The sequence below is a fragment of the Bos javanicus genome, chromosome 12, assembly GCF_032452875.1.
Source record: "Bos javanicus breed banteng chromosome 12, ARS-OSU_banteng_1.0, whole genome shotgun sequence".
NCBI classification, from domain to species: Eukaryota; Metazoa; Chordata; class Mammalia; order Artiodactyla; family Bovidae; genus Bos; species Bos javanicus.
The window spans coordinates 20314828-20334496 of NC_083879.1; the positions used below are offsets into that span (position 1 = coordinate 20314828).

The window sequence follows — 19669 nt, forward strand, 5'->3', positions numbered from 1 at the left end:
GGTAGCTGTTCCCTTCTCCAGGGGATCTTCCCAACCCATGGATTGAACACCGGTCTCCCACATTGCAGGTAGATTCTTTACCCACTGAACCACCAGGGAAGGTGAGGAGGCATCCGTATTTGTGGTAGTTAATTGGGGAGAGAAGAGAGAGCTGCCTGCAGGCAGGACAATGATGGGTAAAGATGCCAAGAAGCCTGAGAGCAAACAGCAGTTCAGCACTGCTGTGAAATGGTCTGGGAAGGATGAGAAGCCATTAGGATTCTGGATTTAGTCCGAGAGCTAATTGGGAGGCACTGACAGATGTTAAGTAGATAAATAACATGATTAAAATTTCATGTAAGGAAAATCAGTCTAGTGTAAACCGGTAGGTAGGGGGAGCTGGCTGAAAATAGGGAGACAAGTCAGAAGGCGGTTGCATTTATTTATGTAAGACATGGTGAGGGCCTGCATAAGAAATTATACATGTGCAGATGGAAGAAGAAAATGAGTTCTGCTTTCAGGAGATAAACATCAAAAGAAAAGCAATTCTTTGAGTAAAGGAAGAATTTCCAGAGTCAGGAGCTAGAGAATTATATGAGGGCCCTAAACAGCAAAATGAGAAATAGACCTGCAATTCCCAGAGAACAGAATTCACCCTCTGTACTGAAATGCTCAACTGGCCATACTACCCTCCCAGCCCCATTCCCTTTTCCCTGCCTTTCAGCAATCTGAACTCCCTAATCTGCCCTACGGGCTGCCCAGTAACCTGGCCCATGGCCCACGTTTCTTCTGGAACCAGCTGACATTTGCTTGCTTTCTGACAAAGAGACACTCCCATCACTACTCCAGAGCCCAGATTTCACATCTATAAACCATGAGCAATAATACTGCTTCCTGGGGTTGCTGTGAGGACTTGAGATGATGTTTGTGCAAGTACCTGATAAATGTCTGTAAAGCATTGTACCAGTGTGAGGTGTTGCTGCTGACAGCCAAATAAGAAAGGGAGGAATGGTAAGGCTGGAATGCCAGAGGAGAGAGGCGAAAGTGGATGGAGCGTTGTCTGGAACTGGTCACTATATACAGAATTCAGTGCAGACTGCGCTCACAGTCCCGCAGTGAGAGTCAAGCTCTGTAAACAGAGTCGTGTGCTGGAAAGCACGTGGACTTGGCAAGCCTTCAGTTTGAATCCTAACATCACCACTGGCTAACTGTGTGGGTGTCAACAAGTTACCTAACATCTCTGAGCCCTCGTTACTTTATCTGTAGTATAAGATAATATCTCCTCGCTTACAGTGAGTTTTTTTAAATATTTATTTTTATTTATTTACTTGACTGCACCAGGTCTTAGCTGCGGTACGCAGGATCTTTAGTTATGGCATGCAAACTCTTAATTGCGGCACAGTTCCCCAGCCAGGGATCAAACCCGGGCCCCCTGCATTGGGGGTGTGGAATCTTAGCCACTGAGCCACCAGGGAAGTCCCCCGTACAGTGTTTTTATGAGAACTGAATGAGTTAACAGAAGCTGGGTAGTATACAGAAGGGGATTGAAAATGTTGGTTTCCTTCTCCTACTTTCTTTCTTCCTGAAAAGTAATATAGTTTCAGGAGAAGCTCAGCTTTTACGAGAGCTGCTTTCAGAAGGGAAAATAATGCCAGCCTGAATTTTGTCCTCTCCCTTCTAGTGCCAGGAGTGGTGAACTATCAATCAGTGAAATCTCCGGATGGCCGGAGGGGCTAGATTATTCAGAAACATGTGAACTGGTGATGAGAGTGCAGTGAGTCAAAAAATAATGGACTCAAGTAAATCAAGTGGCTTCTTGTGTTACTGGAAATACATGTATGTGAATTTAAAACCTCAGTAATTTGGGGCACAGTTGTTATCTATAACGTTTGCTCATTGTTCCATAGGAGATCTGGCAAATGTTGCTTTCGGAGGGGACTTTGGTCAAATCTCTTCAGCCCTCAGGGCATGAGACGGTCTCCCAAAGTGGTCTACCTAAGTGGATGGGATGCAAAGTGGATGGGATGCAATATTCTTCCTAAAGTTAATGTATTCACTACTTAGGAATACGGAAGGATGAGGTGTGTTAAAGGAACAAAGGCAGAGACCTGGTCATGATGGCTGAGGCTCTCACAGGCAAGAGTCAAGGTTGGGAAGAAACCATGAGAAGGCCAAGAAAACCTGGCATTGCATTGACTATTAGGAGGCTCAAAAGGGGTCAAGTGCTTCTTTTCTAAGCGCTTATTGTGATGAATTCCCTTTCATCTAATGTGGTTTCTATTGACATTAGCTTTCAGACTTTTCTAAAAGATTTCTTAAATGTACTGTTTAGCAGGGAGGCTGGGGGAGAAGCGGGGAGAGGTGTGAGTCTGCATCTCAGCGAGTTTCGTTCCCCCATCCAGACAGATGTTGTCTGGTGAGAGCAACACAGCATAAAACGTGACTACTGGATTTGGCATAAAATGGACCAGTTAACCTTTGCTGATTGAATCCTGCAAAAGTAACAAGACTGCATTATGGCTGGATGCTGTTTAAAAAAGCACAGTGTCAGCCAAATTGCTCATTGCCTGTCATGGTCACCAGCATATTCTGAGCAGCTGGACGGCTCGCGGTCCCCTCTGTCTGCCTGGAGCCCTGCAGGCCTGTGCTGGGCTTTTAATGGGCTTTAAACATGAAACTCTCAAGGTGAACCCCACTCAACTGCTCCAAGGATTTCAGCCTTGGGTCTGGAATAATGAAAATAAAAGGACAATCTCCTCCTCCTTTTCTTCTCATATCACTTACCAGACTTGGGGAATCTCTCTTTTCCTTTCTCATTACTGTTTCCTTCTTTGCTCACAGCTTTCCACATTTTTAGCATCCTCTCCTATGCTGGTGATGAGTGAAGGGGTTCCCACACTCTTTAGGTCTAGGACAGTGAGTCTCTGTTCCTGAGAAATCCCTGGAAAGCTGGTTAAAAACTCAGGCAGGCAAGCCCCAATATCTATGCATGTGTACTAAGTCACTTCAGTCATGTCTGACTCTGCAGCGACCCTATAAACCGTAGCCCACCAGGCCCCTCTGTCCATGGGATCCTCCAGGCAAGAATACTAGAGTGGGTATTCCCTTCTCCAGGGGATCTTCTCGACCCAGGAATCAAATCTGAGTCTCTTACATCTCCCAGGTTGGCAAGCGGTTTCTTTACCACTAGCACCACCTGCAAAGCCCCCCAACATCTATAATTTCAATGAAATAAATGTGAAGGAGTGTGGTCTGGAAATCAACGCTTTTAGCCCCAACCCACTCCTACCCCTTCCATGTCAGGTGATTCTGACACAGATAGACAAAGCACCAGAAACGTGTGACCAGCATGGCCGGCATGCGCAGCTCAAGAGAGAGTTGAGTGGAGACCTGACACCCACATCCTGCATTTCCTCTGATCTGTCTGACTCTTTGCATTGGCTCCTCTTTCTGGAATCAGGAAGATTCCCAGGCTTTCTCAGAAGGCTCTAATCCTACACACCCTCTCTGATTGGTGTGACTGGGAGTCAGACTGAGGACTGCAATGTCTTTAGTCCGGATCTTGCTTCAAAGCTCCAGACAGTGACATCCACCTGGAACTATCCCACAACTACCTCAGTTTAACATGCTCAGAACTTAAGTCATGAGTGTTGATTCTGGATAAGATGGGTAAGCACTCTCTGCCCCTCTGACTCTCTGAATGCAGCTCTAAAACCCAGACCAGGTATTTGAGGACTCTGAAAAACGCCAGGCAGGCTAGGATAGAAGACCAGAGAATTCAATATATGTACCCCTGAACTGGTGATGAGCTTCCCATTTTTCCTCCCGTGTCCACTAACCTGGATACAAGACAGCCTGAAAGCCAGAAGCAGGAACCAAATGTACAGAAGGCACACCCTTGACTCTGGCTTTGTTGTTCAGTCACTCAGTCATGTCTGACTCTTTTTGACCCCATGGACTGCAGCATGCCAGGCTTCCCTGTCCTTTATTATCTCCTAGAGTTTGCTCAAACTCATGTCCATTGAGTTAATGATGAAGTCCAACCATCTCATCCTCTGCCGTCCCTTTCTCCTCCTACCTTCAATCTTTCCCAGCATCGGGGTCTTTTCCTAAGGGTTGACTCTGCATCAGGTGGCCAAATTATTGGAATTTCTGCTTCAGCATCAATCCTTCCAATGAATATTCAGGGTTGATTTCCTTTAGGATTAACAGGTTTGATCTCTTTGCTGTCTGGCTTGAAGAGTGGGAGAGGGAGCTCCTGCAAGAAGACCTCCTGTTGTTTCTCCCCTGCCCGTTCCCGAGACCCTGGCTCCAAGCTATCCTTCCAGAGGTGGAAGCAAGGACTGTGTGTGCAGGTGCCGTGGGGGTAAATGCTTTCTGACTTTCTGCAACTTGCTTTTATTTTCCTAACGGTGTGTTTTGAAGGACAGATGTTCATGTTGACAAAGCCCTGTGTCTCTTTTGCGTGCTAAGTCACTTCAGTAGTGTCTCTCTCTTTAAGACCCTATTGACTCAAGCCCACCAGTTTCCTCCATCCATGGGATGCTCCAGGCCAAAATACTGGAGTAGGTTGCCAATGCCCTCCTCAGGGGAACCTTCCCAACCTAGGGATTGAACCCACATCTCCTGTGTCTCTTGCACTGGCAGGCGGGATCTTTGCCGCTAGAGTAGATTTGCTCAAGTGTTTATCATTTTAATGTTCTTCATTTCCTCCAGTAGATGTGAATTTCTACCTGTTAGTAGTTTTCTTCAACTCGAAGAATATCTTTGAGGATTTCTTACACTGTGGGTCTGCTGGCGACAAATTCTTTCTGCTTTGATTCACATAAAAATCTCTTTATTTCACTTGCATTAATTTTTTTTCTTTTTTGTTCTATGTATAGAATTTTGAGTCAGCAGTGTGTTTTTTTTATCATGTTGATTATACCATGTCTTCTAGCTCTTTTTTTTTTTCTTATGAGAAGTAGGCATAATTCATAGAATTATTCTCCCTTATGTAGTATGTCTTCTTTCTTCGGATGCTTTTAATATTTTCTCTTAGTCTTTGGTTTTCCACAGTTTGACTGTAATGCGATTAGTTATGTCTTTATTTGCACTTATCCTACTTGGGGTTTGTTGAGCTTCATAAATGTCGGGACTACTGTTTTGAATCAAATTTAGAATGATTTCAATAATATAGTTGCAATATTTCCTGCTCCATTTACTCTCTCCTCTCCTTACATACATCTTAGTCTTCTAGTGACAGTCCTACAGCTCAGTGTCAAAAAGTCTTTTTCTCTCTGACTTTCAGCTTAGCTAACATCCATTGGTCTGCCTAGTGACCTATTTTCCATTTCTGGTGACCTACTGACTGTCACTGCTCCTTTCACTGGCTGTGTTTATTCTCCCGTCAGTCATGGGAAATGAATATTTCCAGATACTGGGTTTTTCAGTTCCTGGATTTAAATGTGATTCTTTTTTCAATTTACATATCAAACCTGACAATTCCCTACCTTTTCATCCATCATACCCATGCATTCCTATAAATTCATTAACATATTTACCATAATTATGTTAAAATCCTTATCTGTTAATTTCAACATCTGGTTGGCCTATGGGTCTCTTTCTATAATTGACTTTTCTCTTGACTATGTGTCATATTTTCCAGTATCTTTCCATGCTGCTGCTGCTGCTGCTAAGTCGCTTCAGTCATGTCTGACTCTGTGCGACCCCATAGACGGTAGCCCACCAGGCTCCCCCATCCCTATTTTATAATATGTATGGTGGCTCAGATGGTAAAAAAAATCTGCCTGAAATGCGGGCAACCCAGGTTTGATCCCTGGGTTGGGAAGATTCCCTGGAGAAGCAAATGGCAACCCACTCCAGTATTCTTGCCTGGGGAATTCCATTGACAGAGAAGCCTGACGGGCTAGAGTCCAGGGGGTTGCAGAGTCAGAAACCACTGAGCAACTAACACTTTTCACTTTGAGACATTGTGGGTGAAACTTTGTAGATACTTTGAATTCTTTTCTTTCTGAAGAATGTTGACTTGTTTTAGAAGGCAGTTAAATTACTGGCAGAGAACCTTGATTTTTGGAGTTTGCATTTAGGCTTTGTAAGGGTGATTCCATTTCAGTTTTGTGACTGCCATAGGGTGAATTATTTAGTCCCAAGTCCTAGGGTATGCCTTTGGGTTTTAAATTTTAAAAGCTTGAGGCATATTTTTCAGATCTGCTTAACTTGGCGGGATTTGAATTCCAGTGTCTGTAACAGGCAGCTGCTGAAACCTCTGCTCAGTTTTTTCAACTTTCTTGCTGTTGTTTCTCCCAGAGCATCTTGGAGACTCATCCCATGCGTATGCAGTTTAGGAATCCTCTGAAGGTGTGACTTGAGTGTCTACACAGACTTGGGGGCTTCCCTAGAATTCCCCACCCTTCTCAATTTTAAGCCTCTCTGGCAGTCCCGAACTCCTCCTCATTCCTCAGTCCTATGTTCTATGGCTGAAAGCCTGCCACTGTGCTTCAGCTTCTCCTGCCCCACTGATGGACCTGAGAGTACCCTTGCTGCTGCTGCTGCTGCTAAATCGTTTCAGTCGTGTCCAACTCAGTGCGACCCCATAGACGGCAGCCCACCAGTCTCCTCTGTCCACAGGATTCTCCAGGCAAGAATACTGGAGTGGGTTGCCATTTCCTTCTCCAGGGGGTACCCTTAGGTAGGGCGAAAAAGCATGGAAATGTGGATCTCACTCAGTGAGGATCGAATCCGCTCCAGTTTCTGCCAGCTTTTGTTTAACTCCCAGTTGTTTGTTCTCCCCGCCCCTCACTTTTATAATTGTTATTGGCAGGAGAGGAGCCAAACATTCCACTGTGCCATTACTCTTTTTTTTCGTAATTTTCATCTGTTTCCCCTCTGTGTTATGGTCTGGATAATTTCATCACATATATCTTTCCATGCATTAAATTTCTCTCTGGCTTTGTTTCAGTGGCTATTTAATCTGTCAATTGAGATTTTAATTTCAGTGACTGTGTTTTTCATTTATAGAAATTTTATCTTTTTCACATCAGCCTATTTTTTTCCCCAAGGGCTCTGTTCTTTTCTTATGTTTTTAATTCCTTCTTAAGTTCCTTGTCATTTCAACCATACTTACTTTATAGCCTCTATCTGAGAACTGTATTATCTCTATATTCTGCAGGATCAAATCAAATTACTTATTTGGTCAATTGACTTCTACTCATGGTGGATTGTATCATTATATATTTGAGTTTTTGACTCATATTTGGATTTCAAGTTTATGTTCAGCCGAGTTTTAGCTGTGGAGATGATCTGTGATCCTTGGTGAAGGGTATAGCCCTGCCGAGAGGTTTTACATTGAATTGCCAGATCTTCTGGTTCTATTAGGGGCCTGGATACAGTTTTCAGCTAATTTCTTAATGTCAGGGTTCCTGTACCTTGGCAAACTTTTTTCCAACCAGAGTCCAGATTGAAATAGATAATTTTCCTTGACAACTCCTTATGCTGATGGGTAGGTATATTTATCTGTGCTGGTGCCCAGTCGCTCAGTCGTGTCCAGCTGTTTGCGACCCCATGGACTCTAGCCCACTGGGCTCCTCTGTCCATGGGATTTCCCAGGCAAGAGTACTAGGGTGGGTTGCCATTTTCTTCTTCAGGGGATCTTCCCGACCCAGGGATTGAATCTGTGTCTTCTGCATTGGCAGGCAGATTCTTTACGCTGAGCCACCAGGGAAGCCCCAGATATGTTTATCAGTTCAGTTCAATCGCTCAGTCGTGTCTGATTCTTTGCAACCCCATGAACTGCAGCATGCCAGGCCTCCCTGTCCATCACCAACTCCCAGAGTTCACTCAAACTCACGTCCATTGAGTCAGTGATGCCATCCAGCTATCTCATCCTCTGTCGTCCCCTTCTCCTGCCTGCAATCCCTCCCAGCATCAGGGTCTTTTCCAATGAGTGAACTCTTCTCATGAAGTGGCCAAAGTACTGGAGTTTCAGCTTCAGCATCATTCCTTCCAGTGAACACCCAGGGCTGATCTCCTTTAGAATGGATTGGTTGGATCTCCTTGCAGTCCAAGGGACTCTTAGGAGTCTTCTCCAACACCACAGTTCAAAAGCATCAATTCTTCAGCACTCAGCTTTCTTCACAGTCCAACTCTCACATCCATACATGACCACTGGAAAAACCATAGCCTTGACTAGACAGACCTATGATATGTTTATAGTTCTCCATAAAACTCAAGCCTCTTCATCTCACATCCATGACAGTAGCTATAATTAAAAAAAAAAAAAAAAAAAAAACAGAATACGAAGGTGTTCACATGCATGTGGAGGAACTGGGACTCTTATGCACTGCTGGTGGGAATATAAAATTGTGCAGCCACTGTGGGAAATAGGATGGCATTTCCTCAGAAATTAAAAACAGGCTTACTATTTGACCAAGCAATCCCGATGCTGGGTATATACCCAAAAGAATTGAAAGCAGGGAATTGAGGTAAAACTTGTACACTCATATTCATTCATAGCAACAATATTCACAATAACCAAAATGTGGAAACAATCCAAATGTCCATTGATGAGTGAGTGTGTGGGTTAACAAAATGTGGTTTTATATGTATATAAGTATACTTACATATAAATTATAAATAAAATGGGATTATTATATAGAAAATAAATTCATGTAAATATATAATATTATTCAGTCTCAAAAAAGGGGATAAAACTCTGATACATGCTGTAATACAGATGAACCCTAAAGATGTTATACTAAGTGAAATAAGCCAGTCACAAAAGAACAAATATTGTATGATTCCACTTACATGAGGTATGCAGAGTACTCAGACTTATAGAGTCAGAAAGTAGAATGGTGGTTGCCAGGGCCTTGAGGGAGGGAGGTGTGGGGAGTGCAGAGTCTCAGTTTGGGATGAAAAAGTTCTAGAAATGGATGATGGTGGTGGATGCACAAAGTGTGAATGTACTTAACGCTGTTGAATTGTGCACTTAAAAGATGGTTAAGATGGTAAATTTTATGTTATTTCTGTTTTCCCCAGTAAAGGAATAAAATAAAATAAAACTCAATCACCTTAGTTTCTAAGACTGAGAAGTATCCCCAGACCCAGGGGAGGCACACTGTCAGCTCACAGGCTCAGTACTCTAGAAGTGAACTGCTGGCCACTCAGTCGTGTCCCACTCTTTGTGACCCCATGGACTGTAACCCACCAAACTCCTCTGTCCATGGGATTCTCCAGGCAAGAATACTGGAGTCGGTTGCCATTCCCTCCTCCAGAGGATCTTCCTGATCCCGAGACTCAACCTGGATCCCCTGCCTTGCTGGCAGATTCTTTCCCTTCTGAGCCTCACTACTTTAGGGATTTATCTTACTCTTTAAAGAGGTTAACTATGTATTTAAACACTACTTTTAGCATTTTATTTAAGCTGTTTTGTTAAAGAAGAGTTTGTATTATTTCTCTATTTTTTCATAAATAGCCTCATCAAGTGAAGATCCTAAACAGAGGTTGCAAACTGGTGACTTACAAATTTTCTTGTTTGTTTTTCAGTTGGGACATCTCACCAAAAAGTCAGATTCCCACCTTCTCTTGAAAATTGTGAAGCTTGTCCATTACTGGGCCACATTCTCACCTGGAAATGGAAGGTCCCGCTAAGTACTGACTCCTCTTTGAGATGGAATAAATGCTCTGGAGCTTGCCACACCTGAGATCTAAAACTGACCTGTTTTACTTTCGCAAGTACAAAAAAATATTAAAGTTTGCAACCGTGGGACTAACAGGACTCTATCAGGTTTTTATGTGCAAACAATTTCTTCTTGTAGGGAGCCTTTTTAAATTCAAGCACATAACCCTCTCTTTACAGTAGTCTCTTCCTCTTATGGCAGGAAAGAATTAGACGTTTGATTGAAGGTGTCCCTAAGAAGCAATGAGGTGGCATGAAGTTTTGGGCAAGGAGGGATCTTTAGTCTGTGCAGCATCTCTCATCTGCATAGACCTACCTTCACCCTTCTAGTCTTCTCCATCCCACGTGTTCGCTTTGACTAGAAGGAACAGGATAATGTATACAGAACACTGTGCCTGCAGTCACAACACAGGTATTCTACATCCAGACCTGCCTTTTGCTAGCTGGGCACATCACTTCCAGAAAGACCAAGTGACATCTAAATTCTTAACCTCCATCTCTGATTTCTTCATCTATCTGCTGCTGCTTCCTCATTTTATATCCCATAAATATGATGGATCATGTGTCTATTAAGCTAACAATGGATCATCTGCTCTTAATCTAATGTGCTTCTTTCAAGGGCACAGTTGCTTTGGGAGAACTTAAAATATTAGAAAAACTAACTAGATAGCCAATGTCCCTTGTGAAGAATAATTTTAGGAATTAAAAAACAAACAGAAACTAGTCTTCATGGCTGTGCTTGTGGTAAAGAGTCCACCTGCCAGTGCAGGAGACACAGGAGACACAGGTTCCATCCCTGGGTCGGGAAGATCTCCTGGCGTAGGAAATGGCCACCCACTCCAGTCCTCTCGCCTGGAAAATTCGAAGGACCAAGGAACCTGGCAAGCTGCAGCCCATGGGGTTGCAAAGAGTTGGGCATGACTGAGCGACTGAGTGCACACACACACATATCAGAGAATAGCATAATTATCTCTGCTCTTAGTTGCCACTTCTTTTAACTTTTAAGGTAAAAATCTCCTACTTTTGCAAATGCTGTCAACTAATTCATTTAAACAAAGGCTTGTGTGGGCAAAAGAAAACATACCTATGGACGAAATTTGGCTTATGAGCCACTAATTTAGAGGAGGAAATTCTAAAAATAATGGAAAAATTGTTTTAAGATTTATGCCTTTAATAAGTTGGATATAGTAAACCTCAAAAGTTGCACTTAATTTTATATCATTTTATGGCCCCTAATGATTTCACACATAAATCTCTAGCCTCTTGTTAGTCCCCTGGGAAATCAAGCCATTTACTGATGTGTATTTCCACATAAGGACCTAGCAGGATGTCAGATAAAGAACATATGCTTAGTCTGGCCAATGTTTTCATGAAATTGTAGGTTTAGGAAGTACCTCGTGAGCTTCAAGTCCCTCCTGAGCTTCTTGTCCAGAGACGGCAGATAACGTGGTCCCATATGGAGCCACCATTCCCCATCCTTACGACAGACGTTGCCAGGCAAAGCACCTGAAATCCCCACCCTTAGCGTTTCTTATTCACTTAAAGTGAGGCTTAGAATTTCAGTTTGAAGAATAGCGTCTCCAAACTTGTTTTCCTTGAACCACTAGTTTTAATGGATATCCTTAAGTAGTCATTAGTGTTTGTGGTTGTAGGAGTCAGAGTTTAATTGCAACCTGGATTCACTCTAGCTAGCTTAAGTAGCAAGTTATTGCTATTATGGTTGTTGTTAGTAGTAGTAGTAGTAGGTATTATACTCTGGGAGGCCAGACTTGTATGTTACTCAGCCAAAAATAACACAGCTAAGGCCAGCAATAGGCAAAGAACAATGTCCGACCTCACCACAGCACCTTTCTGGAAGAAAAACCACTGCCTGAGAGTGGACACCGGGCCCACCACCACATCCCCTCTGGAATACTAGATGCCCACAGCACTGTTCTTGTCAAGAGACGCAGTGTTCACCTAATGTACTGACTTCCTCTAGGAGGTAGCCCTGGGCACACATTTGACTGGCCCCATCTAGGTCATGTGCCTGCATCCAACCTCCAAAAGTGTTCTGGGAAGTATAATTTTCAGAAGAGGGAGGTGCACACACCATAGGGAAGTTGGAATGGTGGGGACAGGAGGTGAGTGAGTCAACCCACAGTATCTGCCAACTTGAATTAGTTTAAGCTGAACTGCTGTCTTAGTGGAAAGTTTTTTCAGAGCTTTTAAAATGCTAACGTTATTCTAAGAGAGGGTTTGTTTGTTTGTTTGTTTGTTTAGCTTTCTAGTCTATCCATTTATTTGCATGTGTATCTTTTTTTTTTTTTAATTTTAATTGGAGGCTAATTACTTTACAATATTGTGGTGGTTTTTGCCATAAAGTTATGTTACCAGGAAATATTTTTTCCTAATCTTTCGGAACTAGTATGTTCTATAGAACACAATTTGACGATTACTACAGTATGCCATTTGTATATAAAACATGAGTGTGTGTTTATGGTAGCAAGCCCTTCCCTGCAAAAGCCCAAGGTCTTGGCAAATTTTGATGGACAGATAGGAGAGGGGTTAGGAGTCAGGGTCTTCAAGATGACAGACTTGGGTGTACAGCCCTAGTGGAGACCCAGAGCCTCTCTGGGCCTCTCAGGAGAGGATGACCTGGTTGTAAATCCTGGGGATAAAGAATCACTCTGTTGGCATCACCCTCGGGTAGCAGTGTCTGTACCCCACAGATATTTGCTCCGTGTGGACCAGTGAACTGAGCCCGCCAAATGGATTGCATCAGCGACCTTTTGATTTAAAACCTGTATTTGACAACATTCCCAAATGTGAAGGGTCATTTTCTCTTCTCACTAGTGACTCACTTGTTGAGAGCAAGCATTTGTTTGCAGATTACCAAAAAGAGCATTTACTAGTAATTTGCAACACATTATCATGTGGGAATTGGATTACCATTTAGGATTCCCTCATAAAACAAGCTTTAAGATTTACTACATTTCTGGAGAAATATGTGTGTTCCTTGCATCTGTTAAGGATGCAGTTACAGGTCTTATGTGGGTTTGGGGTCAGCAGAGAATACCATCTTGATTCTTCATGATGGCCGAGATGAGTAAACTCTGTGCAGAAGGTAGAAATTAGCATGCGTCCTTTTGCCAAAGGATTCCTGCAGCAGTGGGATGAGCCACAGAGCAGAGGGAGGACAAGAAGGCGTCTGGTTGATCTCATGAAAGTGGAATCTGTGGGTCTGCAGAAGGAGCAGTGAGAGTTTATGGCCAAGCAGAGACTAGCCAGGGAGTCAGTAAACACAGTGCCTTGTCTTCCTCTCCACTCCAATCTTTCGTTTTCTTACTGATGGGTCCTCATTTCTCCTACCCAGGGTTAGCACCTATGATGGTTAATTTTATGTGTCAACTTGCCTGGGCCACAGAGTGTCCCCACACATGGTTAAACATTATTCTGTGTGTGTCTGTGAGGATATTTCTGGATAAGATGAACATGTGAATCAGTGACTGAGTAAAGCACATTTGTCTCCCAGGTGGGGGTGGGCCTTGCCCAATCTGAGGAAGACTTGAGTAAATCATAAAGACTTGAGTAAGGGAGAATTCTCCCGACCCCCTCTCATTCTCTTGGTTCCATCTCTATGGAGAACCCTGACTCATACAGCACCCAAAACTGGCTTTCTTCAAATATGTTCCTAGCCCATCCCCCTTTCTGTCTATTCCTTGGTTTTGTCAATTCTCTGGCTTATCTGCCTTAGTTTTCTCATCCATATAATTGGGGCAATTCTTCCTGTATTCCTTACTGAAAACCCCTTGGCAATTTTTCCAAATCAAATCAATAAATATCTATAAAGCAGTGGTCCTTAAAACTTTGAGGATCTCAAAGTTTTGTTTACATGGAGTATACTGAACAATATTTACAATGTTGTCTATAAGCCACTTTAGAAATTAATTAAAAATAAGAAACAAGTGTTTAAAACACCAGAATGAAAAAGCATATCTTAGCAATTGTGAAGAAATTGTCATCACACATCATTTAGCTTCTGGACAACTCCTCTGTGCAGCAGTGACAGAACGAAAATCAAGACAAATACCATCTTTTTAAACGATTTTTATCTATGTGTTTATTTTTTTATTTTTGGCTGCTCTGTGTCTTCCTCGCTGTGTGCAGGCTTTCTCTAGTTGCAACGAGCAGGGACTACTCTCTAGCTGCAGTTCGTGGGCTTCTCATTGTTGTGGCTTCTGGTTGCGGAGCAAGGGCTCCAGGCATGCCGGGGTCGGTAGCTGTAGCTCATGGCTTAGTTGCCCAGTGGCACGTGGGATCTTCCTAGACTAGGGATCAAATCAATGTCCCTTCCATTGCAAGGCGGATTCTTAACCACTGGACCATCAGGAAATGCCACCTTAATATTGCCACGAGGACCTCCCTGACTTCCAGGGAGGTCTTGGGGACTTCCAGGATTCCCAGACATCTTGAAAATCACTGCCCTAGAGCATCTTCAAATGGTCTTCCTGCCTCCTTCCCTGGATCCCTGATCCCACCATCACTGCCTCACCAATCTTCCTAGACACACATTTGATTGGGACATTCTTCTACTTAGAGCCCTTTCTGTAACTTCTCATGACCAGTAGGATAAAGTATAAATGGCACACAACAGCAGCCATGATCTGGGTCATACCTAGCCTTACCTGAAAAACACCTATTCGTCCTTTAGTCTCAGCTCATATAACTAGGACATTGTGATAATTTTAACACATTTGCCTAGGTTAAAATAGAATAAGTGAAAAATTGTACAAAATTCTTTTATGTATAGAGTTAAATTTTTTTAATTGGAGGATAACTGTTTCACAATATTGTATTGGCCTCCACCACATGAATAGATTTTAAAAAAATTTTATTTTTAGTTGGAGGATAATTGCTTTACAATGTGAATCAGCCATGTGTATGCATATAGCCTCTCCTTCTTAAACCTCCTTCCCACCACCCACCATCCCACCCCTCGGGGTCATCACAGAGCAGAGCTGAGCTCCCCGTGCTTACAGCAGGTTCCACTAACTATCTTACACATGGTAGTTTTATATATCGATGCTACTCTTTTGATTCATCCCACCCTCTCCTTCCCCCTCTGCGTCCACAAGTGCATTCCCTACATCTGCATGCTATTCCTGCCCTGCAAACAGGTTCATCAGTACTGTTTTTCTAGATTCCATATATACGTATTAATATACAATATTTGTTTTTCTTTTTCTGACTTACTTCACTCTGTATGACAGGCTGTAGGTTTATCCATCTCACTAAATTGGTTCCGCTGAGTAATATTCCATTGTAAATAGGTACTACAACTTCTTTATGCATTTATCAGTCAATGGACATCTAGGTTACTTCCATGTCCTGGCTATTGTAAATTGCACTGCAATGGACATTGGGGTATGTATGTCTTTTTAAATTGTGGTTTTCTTAGAGTATATGCCAAGTAATAGGATTGCTGGGTCATACAGTAGTTTTATTACTAGTTTTTTAAGGAATCTCTATACATACAGATATTTTGAGGATAAATAATGGATTGGATGTAAAGATTTTATATTAGGGGTCAGAAAATTTTTAAATTTGATGCCTGGTGTCCATTATACACTTTAAGGCTCTTTTAGATATTAGTACTCTTTTTTAACTTTTGGTAAGTCCTTTTACATGTACATCCAAACTATGGTTGTATTTATATACATAGGGTTTGCCTTCTAGAATAAAAGCATATCATCTATAATTTTTTTAAACTTTATTCAAATATCATCTTATACCTTCCTTACCACTCTTTCCCTCCTCTGAGAGATGTTCCCATGAGCTCTTTGCATACCTGAATGTTCATTTTCTTCACAAAGAGCCTATAAGCCCATTGAAGACATAAATCACGTTTCACAGGTCTTTGTAACTAGATTTCACTATAGTGACCAGTGTGGTTCCTGAGATTCAGTAGAATCTCTAAAAATATTTATTAATTAATGGTTAATGGAAATCAGGCCTGTATATATACTGCCCATGGTAATCCTTTTCCCAGCTTCCATGCTATCTTCCAAAATGGCTCTTCTCCCTAACGTCCAAAATTCTGTCATAGGTGTCAAAACTCCATGTATCCATGAATCCTTCCTCACTCTCAATTCTTTTCACCAACTAGCTACTGAGTCCTCTTTATTTCTGCAGTGTCTCTCATATCCACTGTCTCCTTTCTATCATTTCCTGCCACAGATTTAATTAACTTCTGCATTATCTCACTTGAGTACAGCTTCCTCATCTTCTGACAGCAATAGCACTGATTTCCAGACAGGGAGCCTCTAGAGGGCAAAAGATTTAGCCCTTACCATACTCCTGGCCAGAGAAGGCAATGGCAACCCACTCTTGCCTGGAAAATCCCATGGATGGAGGAGCCTGGTGGGCTGCAGTCCATGGGATCGCTGAGGGTCGGACAGGACTGAGCGACTTCACTTTCACTTTTCACTTTCATGCATTGGAGAAGGAAATGGCAACCCACTCCAGTGTTCTTGCCTGGAGAATCCCAGGGACGGGGGAGCCTGGTGGGCTGCCGTCTGTGGGGTCGCACAGAGTCGAACACGACTGAAGTGACTTAGCAGTAGCAGTATACTCCTGGCATATTGCACAGGATTCGAAAACTGTTTTGTTTTTTTTTTTAATAAAACGTGAACTCCCACCTGTTATATATACTGTATCCAGAAAAAAATATTTTCAAAGCAACTTCTAATCATGTCCCTTGGCAATTCAAAAACTTTTCTGTTTCCCATGAGTTACCAGGTGTAAAGGATGCCATTCGTTCCCCAGGCCCACGTCTCCTCACCTCCCAAGTCTACGTGCAGCCCTGGAGTACAGTCCCAAGACAGTTTTTCACCTCAGAGTCCTCAGCATCCTCTTTTCTTCCTAGAAGTGTTTCCACCATTACAGGAGCTTGTTCTACTAAAGGTATAATCTAGAAGCTGAGAAAAGTCAAAACCCTTGAAGGCAACTCTCACCAATGTGATTTGGGAGCCATTGGCTGAATGCCTCAGTCTTCTCTCTCTTTAGTAGGGCTCAGTTTCTCAGAGAGCCCAGTGCCCACAGTGGTAAATCACTCACTAACCCCACGCCCAAGATAAGAGAAACCCAAGTAAGATGGAAGGTGTTGCAAGAGGGCATCAGAGGCCAGACACACTGAAACCATAATCACAGAAAACTAGTCAATCTAATCACACTAGGACCACAGCCTTGTCTAACTCAGTGAAACTAAGCCATGCCTGTGGGGCAACCCAAGATGAGCGGGTCATGGTGGAGAGATCTGACAGAATGTGGTCCACTGGAGAAGGGAATGGCAAACCACTTCAGTTTTCTTGCTTTGAGAACCCCATGAACAGTATGAAAAGGCAAAATGATAGGATACTGAAAGAGAAACTCCCCAGGTCAGTAGGTGCCCAATATGCTACTGGAGATCAGTGGAGAAATAACTCCAGAAAGAATGAAGGGATGGAGCCAAAGCAAAAACAATACCCAGCTGTGGATGTGACTGGTGATAGAAGCAAGGTCCGATGCTGTAAAGAGCAATATTGCATAGGAACCTGGAATGTCAGGTCCATGAATCAAGACAAATTGGAAGTGGTCAAACAAGACATGGCAAGAGTGAATGTCGACATTCTAGGAATCAGCGAACTGAAATGGACTGGAATGGGTGAATTTAACTCAGATGACCATTATATCTACTACTGCGGGCCGGAATCCCTCAGAAGAAATGGAGTAGCCATCATGGTCAACAAAAGAGTCCGAAATGCAGTACTTGGATGCAATCTCAAAAACGACAGAATGATCTCTGTTCGTTTCCAAGGCAAACCATTCAATATCACGGTAATCCAAGTCTATGCCCCAACCAGTAACGCTGAAGAAGCTGAAGTTGAACGGTTCTATGAAGACCTACAAGACCTTTTAGAACTAACACCCAAAAAAGATGTCCTTTTGATTATAGCAGACTGGAATGCAAAAGTAGGAAATCAAGAAACACCTGGAGTAACAGGCAAATTTGGCCTTGGAATACGGAATGAAGCAGGGCAAAGACTAATAGAGTTTTGCCAAGAAAATGCACTGGTCATAACAAACACCCTCTTCCAACAACACAAGAGAAGACTCTACCCATGGACATCACCAGATGGTCAACACCAAAATCAGATTGATTATATTCTTTGCAGCCAAAGATGGAGAAGCTCTATACAGTCAGCAAAAACAAGACCAGGAGCCGACTGTGGCTCAGATCATGAATTCCTTGTTGCCAAATTCAGACTTAAATTGAAGAAAGTAGGGAAAACCACTAGACCATTCAGGTATGACCCAAATCAAATCCCTTATGATTATACAGTGGAAGTGAGAAATAGATTTAAGGGCCTAGATCTGATTGATAGAGTGCCTGATGAACTATGGAATGAGGTTCATGACATTGTACAGGAGACAGGGATCAAGACCATTCCCATAGAAAAGAAATGCAAAAAAGCAAAATGGCTGTCTGGGGAGGCCTTACAAATAGCTGTGAAAAGAAGAGAAGCAAAAAGCAAAGGAGCAAAGGAAAGATATAAGCATCTGAAAGCAGAGTTCCAAAGAATAGCAAGAAGCGATAAGAAAGCCTTCTTCAGCAATCAATGCAAAGAAATAGAGGAAAACAACAGAATGGGAAAGACTAGAAATCTCTTCAAGAAAATGAGAGATACCAAGGGAACATTTCATGCAAAGATGGGCTCGATAAAGGACAGAAATGGTATGGACCTAACAGAAGCAGAAGATATTAAGAAGAGGTGGCAAGAATACACAGAAGAACTGTACAAAAAAGATCTTCATGACCCAGATAATCACGATGGTGTGATCACTCACCTACAGCCAGACATCCTGGAATGTGAAGTCAAGTGGGCCTTAGAAAGCATCACTACGAACAAAGCTAGTGGAGGTGAAGGAATTCCAGTTGAGCTATTTCAAATCCTGAAAGATGATGCTGTGAAAGTGCTGCAGTCAATATGCCAGCGAATTTGGAAAACTCAGCAGTGGCCACAGGACTGGAAAAGGTCAGTTTTCATTCCAATCCCTAAGAAAGGCAATGCCAAAGAATGCTCAAACTACCGCACGATTGCACTCATCTCACACGCTAGTAAAGTAATGCTCAAAATTCTCCAAGCCAGGCTTCAGCAATAGTTGAACCATAAACTTCCTGATGTTCAAGCTGGTTTTAGAAAAGGCAGAGGAACCAGAGATCAAATTGCCAACATCTGCTGGAACATGGAAAAAGCAAGAGAGTTCCAGAAAAACATCTATTTCTGCTTTATTGACTATGCCAAAGCCTTTGACTGTGTGGATCACAATAAACTGTGGAAAATTCTGAAAGAAATGGGCATACCAGGCCACGTGAACTGCCTCTTGAGAAATTTGTATGCAGGTCAGGAAGCAACAGTTAGAACTGGACATGGAACAACAGACTGGTTCCAAATAGGAAAAGGAGTACGTCAAGACTGTATATTGTCACCCTGCTTATTTAACTTCTATGCAGAGTACATCATGAGAAACGCTGGACTGGAAGAAACACAAGCTGGAATCAAGATTGCCGGGAGAAATCTCAATAACCTCAGATATGCAGATGACACCACCCTTATGGCAGAAAGTGAAGAGGAACTCAAAAGCCTCTTGATGAAAGTGAAAGAGGAGAGTGAAAAAGTTGGCTTAAAGCTCAACATTCAGAAAACGAAGATCATGGCATCCGGTCCCATCACTTCATGGGAAATAGATGGGGAAACAGTGGAAACAGTTTCAGACTTTATTTTTTTGGACTCCAAAATCACTGCAGATGGTGATCGCAGCCATGAAATTAAAAGACACTTACTCCTTGGAAGGAAAGTTATGACCAACCTAGATAGCATATTGAAAAGCAGAGACATTACTTTGCCAACAAAGGTTCGTCTAGTCAAGGCTATGGTTTTTCCTGTGGTCATGTATGGATGTGAGAGTTGGACTGTGAAGAAGGCTGAG

General features: G+C 42.6%; 2 long non-coding RNA genes across 2 annotated transcripts in view; one reads left to right on the top strand and one right to left on the bottom strand.

The window, feature by feature from the left end:
* The window catches only part of LOC133258259 (uncharacterized), a 132832-nt gene extending 123080 nt beyond the window's left edge, over positions 1-9752 (top strand). Inside the window, exon 4 of the long non-coding RNA XR_009739892.1 lies at positions 9526-9752. This is a non-coding gene — a long non-coding RNA (uncharacterized LOC133258259). The remainder of the gene's footprint in view (positions 1-9525) is intronic.
* The window catches only part of LOC133258260 (uncharacterized), a 68421-nt gene that overhangs the window by 27701 nt on the left and 21051 nt on the right, over positions 1-19669 (bottom strand). The window lies entirely within an intron of this gene.